The sequence below is a fragment of the Tasmannia lanceolata genome, unplaced genomic scaffold (genome assembly GCF_043159265.1).
Source record: "Tasmannia lanceolata isolate RefF3 unplaced genomic scaffold, GAP_Taslan_0.1 ptg000002l, whole genome shotgun sequence".
Lineage (NCBI taxonomy): Eukaryota > Viridiplantae > Streptophyta > Magnoliopsida > Canellales > Winteraceae > Tasmannia > Tasmannia lanceolata.
In genome coordinates, this window is record NW_027518679.1 from 37332313 (window position 1) to 37344413 (window position 12101).

The following is a 12101-nucleotide window of genomic DNA, read 5'->3' on the forward strand; positions in this document are numbered from 1 at the left end:
TGGATTTTAGCGTTTTTTAAGGGGCAGATATGATGGAAAAGGGGGTGGAAATATCAATATCATTCTCCTTTTTGTGATTGTTGTTTTTGTTTTATTTGAGAAGGACTAGGCAGAAAGACACTCTAGTCTCTAGGAATCAATGGTTAACAGCGAGTTTTGGCCTTTTGGGTCCCACAGCATATGTCTCTGTAAGATTAAGACCGTTGATGTTGTATGAAATTGCATGATCCAACGTCCCACGTCGAAGGAAGGGGTGTTTGGGTTTTAGCATTTTTTTTTTTATGAGCGGATCTGATGGAAAAGGGGTGGAAATATCAATATGGGCTTTCTTAGACCCTATGGTCCAGTATTTTTTAAATAAGTACTGTACGGTTTACACCATAGGATGATCTAAACCGTGCATTTGATTGGGCCACCACATAAATAGGCTATGCTCAAAAATATCATTTTCCATAGGATGATCACAACCCTCCGATCTTTCAAGTTTTTATATGGTGTAAGCCTGTATGGTCTATTTGTTTTAAATAAGTACTTTACGGCCCACATCATAGGATGATCCAAACCGTCCATTTGATGGGCAACAGCGTATAGGATGATCCTAGCCCTTTGATCTATAGAGGAACTGCATACTATGGAAACCTCTATAGATCGGTGGGTTGGGGTCATCCTATGGAAATGATTTTTTTTTGTTTGGAACATGCTATTTGTGTTGTGGCCCATCAAATGGACGGTTTGGATCATCCTATGGTGTTAGCCGTACTGTACTTTTAAAAAAATACTGAACCATAGGGGCTTACACCGTAATAAATTATGATGTATAAATTATCTATTTATCTTTCCTTAGAGATGAATTATAAATGAGGCTTGATGAATCAAGAGCCTAGAATTTTCTCAACAACATCTGCATGAAATTACGATTTGTTGTTCTGATCGACGGATCTGATCAGTTACAAGAGGCATAAGTAGGGCCCATTAAGAGTCTTTAAAGAAGGAACATAGACCACGTTCCTTAACTTTTTTCTTGGTTCGGATGAGACCAGAGAACTGACCTTCATATTAAATAGAGTGGGAGAGGGGGGCAGTTTCACTTTACTTCAACATAATTGTACGTACTATAGAATATAATTTAATGAATGTAAATACATTGAATCCTAGCGTTTAAGAATGTAACCCACACAAGACACATGGGCATAATTCAGGTCCTTGATCTGTTGGACTATCATAAGTCAACCAAAATGTTCATCTTCCCATATGAACTAACTAGATCAAGCATACATAAAACAACGGTTACTTTCTCCCAAGGTTTTAAATTTCGGTTTCCATTCTTATCCAGTTGCTGCGAAAACAAAAACATGTCGGTTTCAGTTCGAAAATTTGATTTAAATCATATAAAATTAAGAAACATATGAAACATATGCAAATGATAGAATTTTAAGATAAAAATAAAGGGGGCAGTGATAAATTCACCCCTTGAAAGAAGAATACACCGAACAGAAATAGTTAAGTTTTAATGCTTCTGGAGTTAACGCTTGCTCCTGTAGCCCTTAAAGATATCCTAACGATTTCTGTTAAAGGAGGTGTATTCTTCTTTACTTTTGCATGAGAGAACACAACCACACAGGCTCACTTTTTAGCAGATTTTATCTTATTTATTTATTTCATCTGAGGTGGTTGTTGTCTCGTGCAATAGGCAGCCATGAAGTGGCTTTCCGCGAAATTGCCTAGCAAATCCCTTAGTATTAATACACACTTAGAAATTATCACATAAGTAAGACAATGATCCATAATAGTTTATAATGTATTGAACACCTAGTAAAATGCATTATCGTACATGTCTGATAATTAACTACATACCACATTTCATTTGTAATTAACTACACTACCTTTCATATGCAATTCATGTAAATATAGTTATCTAATATCTAATATATACTAATAGGGAATTGCTAGCGTCCATCGCAAAAGGCATTTCGTGGCTGGTCTGTCGCACATCAGACCAGCCACCTCGTGAATGGAGACAAAAGCTGTTGTCTTCATTCACGAAGTGGCTGGTCTGACATGCAACAGACCAGCCGCGAAATGCCTTTTGCGATAGACGCTAGCAAATCCTATATTAATATAGTATATGATAGGACACAAACACGGCGTCGTTCTCATAAATCGCCACGTGTCGCCCATGCACGAGGAGAACCCAGACTTCATGAAGAAAGACGTTGGAAAATGATAAAGACCATGCAGACATAACACGCGTCGCCACCCAGGCCTCATCATCACAAACTATGGAAGGAGACGGCCGGCGAAGCCACGCGCGCCGGCAAGGCAGGGGACGGCCCAATTCTGCAAAGGAAGGCTTTCTCTCTATAATGATGAAAGGGGCCGCGCGCCTCCCTTTAAAAGGGAGGAAAAGGAAGAAGAACGGATCCCACTTTTTCTAAAAAAAGGGACTTCCCCCATTCTCAGCTCCGCCAGGACAACCAGAAAAAGAGGCGAGGCAACAACAGAGGAGGCTAGAAACTCAATCCTATTCTCCCTGCTAGTCCCCTCTGACCCACTCATTCACACACCCAGAAAAGAGTCCGCGTGCTGGCCCTGGTAACCCTGATCGAAACCCCTTCCCCCTCTCGATGTTCTTTATATTGATTGGTCGAAGGATCTGACTTGGGTGTTGAAGTGGTCGTCCGGGACCCACCCCTGACCCCCTTTGTTTGTGATTGCAGACCCCGCGGAGGCCCTCTACCGACCGCGCGATCGCAGACCCGGCTCCAGACGCCATCATATTGGCGCCATCCGTGGGACTCGTCGAGTACTGAACGCCGCATGGCGATGAGAAACCACACCCAACAGCAGGAAACATGGGTAATCACCAGGAGTCAGGCTCAGCGCGCGCAAACCAACAGGTCAAGCTCCCGAGAACCCAACTCACCACTCTCGGACCGACACGAGCCCTCCTCTAGCGCACCGCAGATGGTCCCCACCATGGAAATGTTCAACGAACTCCGCCGGGAACTACTCCAACGCTTGCCTCCTCCGGTCCCGGAGAAGCCCCCAACAACGCAGAACCAGACAGAAGCCTACGACGAAGGCAACGAGGAACAGCCAGGGGAGCGTCATTCCCGGCGAAAGCGAGCACCGACTCGCCGAACGCCGTCCCCATCAGCAAATAGTCATTTGCCCCCCGCAGCTAGGGGACGCCAGCGAGAAGCAGGCTACGCTAAGTCGCGCTCCCCCTGTCCAAGCTGCCCGTCTCTAGGAACCGTCCCTGGCTCGGGCGGAAGAAGTGGCAACCTCGGCACAACCGCCCAGCGTGGATCCAATAGCCGACCTACAGAGGCAGATTCGAGAGGTAAAATTAGAAATGAAGAAACCCTAAGCCCATGGCATCCTCGACGAATGGGAAAGGGAAACGGCATCCCCATTCACCGCGGAAGTCTTAAAGACCCCTGCAGAAACAGGCATAGATCTCTCCCGTTTCGGTCTGTACGACGGAAGCACTGACCCCCTCGAGTTCCTCCAAACCTTCAAAAGGGTAATGACGCTCCGAGGCGCGTCGGACGGATTCATGTGTAGAGCCTTTGCCTCTCTGTTAAGAAAGACCGCTAACGACTGGTACATGAGATTGGAGCCCGACTCCATCGCATCCTTCCATGAGTTCGGGAGAAAGTTCAGCGCAAGATTCGCCAACAACCGCCTCCGCCATTATCCAGCGGACGCCCTCTTAGCCCTCCGGCAAGGAAGAAACGAGACCCTAAGAGACTTCATGTTAAAATTCAACGCCGAATTGGCCCAACTTTCTAACATGGACGTCCAAATAGCGGTCGCCACACTAAAACATGCCACCACCGATCCAAATCTCAAGGTGCATCTCACCCTCAAGCCGCCTCGAGACCTACAGGAACTTGAATCCAAGGCTGACAAGTTCATACGGGCAAAGGAAGCCTGCGCCCGAGAGCAGAACCAGCCCGGCCCCGATGAAAGAAAAAACAACGATGGCCGAAGGATCCTGAGGCCGAGGGCCGAGGAGAAACAAGCGAGCCGGAACCCCATCCCCGTCTTCGAAAGAGTGGGAAGCGCCCCGCTAAAGGTTCCCCTCTCCCATGTCCTGCTAGCCATCAGAGATCAGGGTCTCCTGACCCCCCCCCCCAAGCGAATGGCCACCGACCCAAAGAAGCAGTCCGCCAAAAAATTCTGCGAATTCCACGGGGATCACGGCCACAAAACTGACCATTGCTTCCACCTCCGCCTCCAGCTAGAAAAACTGGCCAAGGAGGGCGGGCCACCTAAACCAATATCTCAGGAGCCCTGGTAAAAGTTCGCGCGAGGTCCAGCATCCACCCGACGAGCCCGGAAACAGGCGTCGGTCACCCGATAGGCGCCGGTCCACTAGCCGGCACCGATCCCCGAGCAGGCATCGCTCCAGAAGCAGACATCGATCCCGCAGCAAGTACGGCGCACACCGCCATCAGCGCCCCCGGAAGGATGAGCCCCCCGAACAACCACAGGCCCACGAACAGCCGCCTACCATCATAGGAAAAATCAATATCATCGCGGGAGGACCGGCAGCGGGAGGGCCGACAACGGCCGGTCGACGGGCCTATGCAGAGCGGGTGTTCTCCATGGATATGCCCTCCAAAAAGGGCCGAACGGATCCCCCCCCCCCCGACAAGACCAGATCATTACTTTTTCCAATGAAGACCTCGACGGGTTGCAGGTCCCGCACGACGACGCACTGGTCGTCAGACTAGTCGTCGCCAACTTCGACATAGGAAAAATTCTGGTCGACACAGGAAGCTCCGTCAACGTATTGCACCTCAGAACTTTTGAAGAGATGAAACTAGGTAAAGAGAGGCTGGGACCCGCAGAGTACTTCATCTACGGGTTCTCCGGTGCATCCATACGGGTCGATGGTAAGATCGATTTACCCGTAACTTTTGGGACGTACCCCCTCCAAAAAACCATTCTGACCACCTTCATGGTCGTAGATATACCATTCACTTACAGCGCCATCATTGGGCGCCCCGCTCAAAGAGATTTGGGGGCAGTGGTCTCCACCCCCCACCTCAAGATGAAATTCCCCACTCCAAACGGAGTGGGGGAGGTCCGGGGACAGCAGATGATAGCACGCCAGTGCTACGCAGCGAGCCTAAGAGGAACAAATGCTCCGGCTGAAAACTTCACAATCGGTAGTGAAGACCCCCGGCAGCGGGCTCGAACAATCAGAGGAGAACCCGCCGAGGAGCTAGACTCCATCCCAATAGCCGAAGACCAGCCGGAGAGACAAGTCTGGATAAGTTCCCTACTGAAAGTTCCCCTGCGAAACCAGATGAACGCCTTCCTCAGAGCAAACAAAGACATGTTCGCATGGTCCGCAAAGGACATGCCCGGAATCCCCAAGGAATTGGCCGTTCACAAGTTAAACGTGAACCCAGCCCTTAAACCCGTCCGGCAAAAAAAGAGGAACTTCGCGATAGAACGTCAAACCCATATAAAGGCCGAAGTAGAGAAGCTGCTACAAGCCGGGTTCATCAGAGAAATCCGGTACCCTGAGTGGCTGTCTAACGTCGTCATGGTCAAAAAAGCTAGTGGAGGCTGGCGGGCCTGCATAGACTTCACGGACCTAAACCGGGCCTGCCCAAAGGACCTCTACCCCCTCCCGCGCATATACCAACTCATCGACGCCACATCCGGACACGAACTCCTCACCTTCTTGGATGCGTTCTCGGGCTACAATCAGGTGAAAATGCACGAGCCAGACATCCCAAAAACAGCGTTCATTACCGATCAGAGGGTCTACTGTTACACCGTTATGTCATTCGGGCTCAAAAACGCGGGCGCCACCTACCAGCGGCTCGTAAATAAGCTATTCCGGGCGTAAATCGGAAGGAACGTAGAAGTATATGTAGACGACATGCTGGTAAAAAACCTGGAAGCCTCCAAGCACATCTCCGACCTTCGGGAAACTTTCGACACTCTGCGGCGAGCCCGGATGAAGCTGAACCCCGCCAAATGCGCCTTCGGGGTAACTTCCGGAAAATTCTTAGGGTTCATGGTTAGCCAGAGAGGGATCGAGGCCAACCCTGAAAAGATCCAGGCCATCCTAGACATGGAGCCCCCGACAACAGCGGTAGAAGTACAAAGGCTCGCGGGTCGAATCACGGCCCTCGGCCGATTCATGACAAAGTCAGCGGAGAAACGCCAACCCTTCTTCAAACAACTGAAAAATATACAAGAATTCGAATGGACCCCGTCCTGCCAAGAAGCATTCGATGCCCTAAAGCAATACCTCCAGACACCACCCGTACTCGCCAAACCTGAGCCGGGGGAGGAACTATATCTGTACCTGGCCATCAGCCCCACGGCGGTGAGTGTGGTATTAGCCAAGCAAAGCGACAAGAAGGAACATCCGGTGTACTACGTGAGCAAGACTATCCATGGTGCAGAGGTCCGGTACCTAAACATAGAGAAGTTCGCCCTCGCAGTCGTCTGCGCAGCTCGGAAGCTCCGCCCCTACTTCCAGGCACACCCCATTGTACTGCTAACCGACCAACCCTACAGGTATCGGTTGCCCATTTGACGGCCAACCGGCACCACATAATGACACCATGATTCCTCGGGAAGGAGCCGCTGGATGAAACGGCACGCCTTCCCGCACCCCAAGATTCCCATAAATGCTTTCGTCACAATATTCCTTAACCAGGTAAACAAGCCTCCCCCCCCCTCGAGCCTATCAAGGGACCAAAGGTAGCATTATGACGAGACATAAAAAAACGGCGCCGCTTTCAGTTACCGCCGCATGTCACCCGTACACTCGTGCAGCCAAACCTCACCACCTCGAAGCACCCCCGACTCTTCCCCACCAAAGGAGAGAGAGGGGCCCGGAGGCAGGAGGGCAAGCAAAAGGGGCCCGACCCCAATCCCCCCAAAAGAAAAACGTGCAACCACGACCGGGGCCCCGTCACGAGGCTGCGACCCACGAGCGTGGCTGGCAAAGGGAATTAAAAGCGCCGCAGCAGGTTCGAAATCCCCCGCAGGCCCGAACTGACCGTCACAGGTCCTCACAACCAAGATAATTCATATCAAACAGATGGGAAAAACAACACAGAGAGGCGCAACGCGAATTCATAAAGATTACCCATTCACATCATCTTAGCCCACAAGCCTACAAAAAGAAAGGAAAACAAGAAACAAAGCGCAGGACACGCATGCCCCAAAATCCCCAACAGGAAAAAGGAAAGGCACGCAAGCCCCAAAATCCCCAACAGGAAAAAGGAAAGACACGCAGAAAGACATGAGAAGTCGGAGGCTAATCAGAGGAAGACTCCTCTCCCGAAGGGTTCTCCTCCATTTCCCAGGAGCTCTCCAGTAAGGGGTCCACCTCATATTCAAACAGCTGCTCATTAAGAAGGTCAATCTTTTTCTGTAGAGCCTCGTTCTCCTGCTTCAAGACCTCGATCTCCTTGCCCATCTTCAAAATACGGCCACGTAATTCCGTTCCCTGGTGATAGGCTCGGGAGAAAAAAGACCACTCCCTGGCGACACGGAAACGAGACGACTTATCTTCCCTGGGCAAGGAGGAAAGGCGAGGGGGGGGAAGGCGGAGGAAGAACCCGAGTTCCTCCTAGCCTTCTTCCAACGAGCCGCAAGATCCTCCCTCGGATCGGAAGACAAGTCGGGGTCACTCGACGATTCCTGGAAGAGGCGGGCCTTGCCCCTAACTCGCGAAGGAAAACCAGACATGTTGTTGAAGAAGGCACGAAAGGACACCTACTGCAAAGCACCAGGGTAATCCCCCTTTAAACTCAAGAAGGGAATCCTGGTGCCTCGAAACAAGGCAACCCATCTAACGACGCTACCGTTTCCCGGGGACGGCCGCCGGATAAAACGGCACGCCTCCTCATACCCCGAAGTCCTCGTAAATGCCCTCATCATGGCGTCGCTCGAACAAAACGTTACTCCCTTGGCCCATTCAATGGACCAAAGGAGTAAGGGGGAGTTATGATAGGACACAAATACGGCGTCGTTCTCAAAAATCGCCACGTGTCGCCCATGCACGAGGAGAACCCAGCCATCATGAAGAAAGACGTTGGAAAATGATAAAGACCATGCGGACATAACACGCGTCGTCATTCAGGCCTCATCATCACAAACTATGGAAGGAGACGGCCGGCGAAGCCACGCGCGTCAGCAAGGCAGGGGACGGCCCAATCCTGCAAAGGAAGGCTTTCTCTCTATAATGATGAAAGGGGCCGCGCGCCTCCCTTTAAAATGGAGGAAAAGGAAGAAGAACGGATCCCACTTTTTCTAAAAAAGGGACTTCCCCCATTCTCAGCTCCTCCAGGACAACCGGAAAAAGAGGCGAGGCAACAACAGAGGAGGCTAGGAACTCAATCCTATTCTCCCTGCTAGTCCCCTCCGACCCACTCATTCACACACCCAGAAAAGAGTCCACGCGCTGGCCCTGGTAACCATGATCGAAACCCCTTCCCCCTCTCGCTGTTCTTTATATTGATTAGTCGAAGGATCTGACTTGGGTGTCGAAGTGGTCGTCCGGGACCCACCCCGGATCCCCTGACCCCCTTTGTTTGTGATTGCAGACCCCGCGGAGGCCCTCTACCGACCGTGCAATCGCAGACCCGGATCCAGACGCCATCAGTATATCACTAATGTACTTGCGAGTTTGACTCTGCATGTGCTTTGATATCGGTATGCATTTATGTGGGGATGAAAACAAAATCATTTGATTGTTTCGTATCAATTTCGATGGAAATTTAAAATCACTACTTCTCTTCGCAGATTCCCAGAATAAAGCCTTACATATCAAGAAGCTAGGATAATCCAATCAATTTGTGGTTGCCAATTGAATCGATTGGACCTATGTTGGCTTTTCTTTCCCGAAGCCTCTTCTCAGGGCTCTTAATCATTGGATTAATATGGCCTATTCGAGCAGTGGTCCAATCAAATTCACATGACACGGCCCACATCCAAGGGTGATCTTTTAGGTGAAAATTTTCCAAGCCTCTATTTGTTTTGGATAATGGATTCTCAAAATCTAAAATAAATGGGGCTAAAAATGAAGAGTGCCAAAGTCCAAACACTTAGATGATCAATTCTTTGCATCGCTAGTTCGTTTTAGATTGTGACATCCAGTTGTGAGCCTCAAACCGACTATTGGAGTCAAAAATTACATTTAAGCCCTGTTCGTTTGAGATTATCCCAACCAATTGTGAGTCCAAAACCAATTATTGGACTCAAAATTAAACATAAATTTGAGCCCAATAATTGGTTTTGGACTCACAGTCTGTTGGCATAATCTTAAACGAACCGGGCCTTAATTTTTTTGAGTCCAATAAACACTTTGGTTCTCACAATCTGATGTCACAATCTAGACGGACTCTTCTAGATTTTGAGTTCAAAACTGATTTTGGACTCAAAATTACATTCAAGTTGAGTCAAATAATCAGTTTTGTACTTAAAATCAATTCTAAAAATCCAAAACAGACAGGGCCTGAACACAATCCTCAATCTCCAAAAAAAAAAGGAACTATGAACTAATAATAAGGGGTGCAACTCGGGTCGGGCAGGTCGGGGTTTCCAAAACCCTACCCTACCTGAGAATTATCTCTAGTCGGGTCGGGTCTAATTTTTTAAAAGAATACCCGAGATTCGTAAACCTGACCCTACTCAAGATAGTTTCTCGGCCCGGGTTGGGTCGGGATTTCATTTTACAGTGTAGGATAATGACTAATTTTATTCAATGTAGAAAAAAAAAACAAATCTTTGCACCAAAAATCTCTAAATTTATGTCATCATGTCTATGAATTAAAGGACACTATATTTTCACTTAAAAAACATGATCACCTCAATGAAAACAATTGTATCAATATATTGGAAAATAATTTGCTATGGTATTCAAGAGATATTTAAGAAAGTCACACTACACCCATACGAGTCAGATCGGATTTCGGGTTTTTTTCTTTAAACCTAGCCCTTCCCAAGATTGAGTCGGGTTTTCCAATTTAAAACTCGACCCTACCCAAGACCCATGATTTCTAAACTTGAAGGTGTAGTACAAGCTTTCAGTCTCATTCAAGGATGGCTGGTAATACCACTTAATGGCGGATAGACAGTCCACCCAGTGCTGCTACCCACTTCTACTAAGGATGGGCTTAATAGGAGCAGGAGACTTGGTGGCAATGACCATAATGAAATATTATTTGATTGTGGAAATGCCATGTCAGGTGCACTTATCAGAATCGGAACAGACCAATTACCAGATCCACCTATCATCATGTTGTGGTGACTATGCTCGGCAGGCTCGCAACCTTGGGTCTCTCGAGGAGTCAAAATCTCCCAATTTACCGAATACGCATGTGCTATCAAACAATCCTCTTTCGGTCATAACTCTCAAAATACTCTATTGTACTTGAAATTCGGATATGCTCTCAGGAGGGGTCCTGCACTGAGCTTGGCTCTCGAAGTCAACCCATGCTCCGAGTAAACAAGTTAAAAGGGACAGGAGTTGAACTTCGGAGAACCCTCAGATGCTTAAGTAAGACGTAACAACAATTACGAGCTACGCTCTTCGAGAGCTCAATGAATTGAAATTGCGAATGTGAAGTGCGTACCTTGGAGTGTGGTCCTCCTTTTATAGAGTTGAGTTCTCAGTCCTTAAGAAATGTTGCATTTTCGGGACTTTCCTAATTGGGTCGATTTCATGGAATTCTAATTTCCAAGTTTATCCTTGTGGAGACGACTAGAGTTTTAGGATTTTTAGAAGATTACCCTTCGCATCGTTTAAGTATGCGCGTGCCACGTGTTAGCGCTCCCCATGACTTAACCAAAGTCAAGTCAAGTCTTATGCCCTTTGCTCGTTCGCTGTGGCTCATCTGTTTAACTGTGCTCGACAACTAGATACCGCACCTTACCTGCTTTCCGAAAATGTGGTCCAACTCATAATAAAAAAAACACCCAACCTATCCATCATGGCCTGGGTCTGGGTCCTTTGGCTTTCTAATGCTTCAAGAACTTGAGCATGGCGAGCTCGAACCTCCTCAACCTGCTTGAGAGATCGTTCTACGGCTGTGGGAGCCGGTTTTTTCCCCCGCGGGCGCCGGGACAACGGGAGATCACCACATCGGGTTCTCTGGAAATGTTTGTTGATTTGCGTTTCTTGTGAACTTAGGATCGTGATCCGGACTTCACAAGAAAAAGAAACTCAGAGTCACTACCTAGGTTAGGGCCTAGGACTCGTGCCTGTTCTTCCGATGAAAAGTGGATAAGCACCCGAGTTTCATTAGAGGAAAAGTAACCAAATGGGTTCTTTTGCTCTAGGCCTAGAACCTTTAATTTTGCTCTATTTGTTAAGGCATGGTCTTTACAGATATCTGGGTAAAGGTTATGATTACAATTGGGGAAGGTGTTAGGCACCCCCTCTTGGTTGGGTAAATCCGGTCTTGACTTGATTTGGCATTTTTGAAGAATTTAATCAGGATAACTTATCATTTTATCCTTTATTTGGGTTATGCTTAATTCCAGAATGTAAATAAAATGAATTTATAAAAGGAAAGAAAATAAGCGGTAGTTATCCTGATTGAGATCGTATGATGTTATATGAGTCCTGAAAGATCTCGCAGCTGACCACAATCAGGTTAACTAAATAAAACGGAAAAGATAGTGCACAAGGGAAAAGAAACTCTGGATTTATGATTCCCTTCGTTTGTCCAACACCGTGGAGCGCCAGGGTTTCATCTCTGTCCCGTTTGTCTATGGTGGGACCGGATACAGAGGGGTGGGATAAGGAGAGGTAACGTAGCCCTATTTACAGAGAGGAGAGGCGTTTACGTAGAAGATTTAAGGCAAAAGGAGCCATAAACTCTGTAACTACCCTGCATCGAGTTTTGTAATATAAATGCAGAAAGCCGAGAAATAAATGTAAATTTACCGGAGGAGAGAGAGAGAGAGCTTGTTGAGAAATTGGCGTCGTAACAATGCTGATTAGACGAGAGGACTCCGGTTTTGTCAAGATTTTGGCAGAACAACGACGCTTCTTGGACGAAGGAGCTTTGGGTTTGTCGAGATTTCTTTAGAACAACGGCGCTATTTAG